The following is a 1,457-nucleotide window of genomic DNA, read 5'->3' as shown; positions in this document are numbered from 1 at the left end:
GAAACGCGATGGGCGTGAGTGGGGGAGGTTCTCATTTGTAGAGAAAGGAAGAAAAGAACTGGGAGAAATTGAAAGAAAAGAACTGGGAGAAATTGAAAGAAAAGAACTGGGAGAAATTGAAAGAAAAGAACTGGGAGAAATTGAAAGAAAAAAAGGGGTGCTCCCAAGTGGTCACCCAACTTAGTACTACTCTCGCCCAAGCACGCTTAACTGCGGAGTTCTGATGGGATCCGGTGCATTAGTGCTGGTATGATCGCACCCGACATGCCATGCGCACAAAATCGGATTTAACGCATGCGGGGCGGCATGATCGAAACGCGATGGGCGTGAGCGGGGGAGGTTCTCATTTGTAGAGAAAGGAAGAAAAGAACTAGGAGAAATTGAAAGAAAAAAAGGGGTGCAACACGAGGACTTCCCAACTTAGTACTACTCTCGCCCAAGCACGCTTAACTGCGGAGTTCTGATGGGATCCGGTTTATTAGTGCTGGTATGATCGCACCCGACATGCCATGCGCACAAAATCGGATTTAACGCATGCAGGTTCTCATTATCGAAACGCGATGGGCGTGAGCGGGGGAGGTTCTCATTTGTAGAGAAAGAAAGAAAAGAACTGGGAGAAATTGAAAGAAAAAAAGGGGTGCAACACGAGGACTTCCCAAGTGGTCACCCAACTTAGTACTACTCTCGCCCAAGCACGCTTAACTGCGGAGTTCTGATGGGATCAGGTGCATTAGTGCTGGTATGATCGCACCTGACATGACATGCGCACAAAATCGGATTTAACGCATGCGGGGCGGCATGATCGAAACGCGATGGGCGTGAGCGGGGGAGGTTCTCATTTGTAGAGAAAGGAAGAAAAGAACTGGGAGAAATTGAAAGAAAAAAAGGGGTGCAACACGAGGACTCCCCAAGTGGTCACCCAACTTAGTACAACTCTCGCCCAGGCACGCTTAACTGCGGAGTTCTGAGACTCCCCAAGTGGTCACCCAACTTAGTACAACTCTCGCCCAGGCACGCTTAACTGCGGAGTTCTGATGGGATCCGGTGCATTAGTACTGGTATGATCGCACCCGACATGCCATGCGCACAAAATCGTATTTAACGCATGCGGGGCGGCATGATCGAAACGCGATGGGCGTGAGCCGGGGCGAGGACTATTTGTAGAGAAAGGAAGAAAAGAACTGGGAGAAATTGAAAGAAAAAAAGGGGTGCAACACGAGGACTTCCCAAGTGGTCACACAACTTAGTACTACTCTCGCCCAAGCACGCTTAACTGCGGAGTTCTGATGGGATCCGGTGCATTAGTGCTGGTATGATCGCACCCGACATGACATGCGCACAAAATCGGATTTAACGCATGCGGGGCGGCATGATAGAAACGCGATGGGCGTGAGCGGGGGAGGTTCTCATTTGTAGAGAAAGGAAGAAAAGAACTGGGAGAAATTGAAAGAAAAAAA

The 1,457-nt window shown here is 49.3% G+C and overlaps 3 non-coding genes and 1 pseudogene across 3 annotated transcripts; all 4 read right to left on the bottom strand.

Annotated features, from left to right (window-relative positions):
• Window positions 1–141: 141 nt before the first annotated feature.
• Window positions 142–261, bottom strand: LOC111475965. The gene has a single exon (XR_002716816.1). It is a non-coding gene; the product is annotated as a 5S ribosomal RNA (ribosomal RNA).
• A 133-nt stretch (window positions 262–394) lies between these two features.
• Window positions 395–501, bottom strand: LOC111475966 (annotated as a pseudogene).
• Window positions 502–634: 133 nt separating this feature from the next.
• Window positions 635–753, bottom strand: LOC111475964. The gene has a single exon (XR_002716815.1). It is a non-coding gene; the product is annotated as a 5S ribosomal RNA (ribosomal RNA).
• Window positions 754–1,205: 452 nt separating this feature from the next.
• LOC111475962 lies at window positions 1,206–1,324 on the bottom strand. Its single transcript, XR_002716814.1, has one exon. It is a non-coding gene; the product is annotated as a 5S ribosomal RNA (ribosomal RNA).
• Between the last annotated feature and the right edge of the window lie 133 nt (window positions 1,325–1,457).

The sequence above is a fragment of the Cucurbita maxima genome, unplaced genomic scaffold (genome assembly GCF_002738345.1).
Source record: "Cucurbita maxima cultivar Rimu unplaced genomic scaffold, Cmax_1.0 Cma_Scf03992, whole genome shotgun sequence".
Lineage (NCBI taxonomy): Eukaryota > Viridiplantae > Streptophyta > Magnoliopsida > Cucurbitales > Cucurbitaceae > Cucurbita > Cucurbita maxima.
Note: the sequence above shows the minus strand (reverse complement) of the source record. Positions and strands in the feature narration are given on the sequence as shown.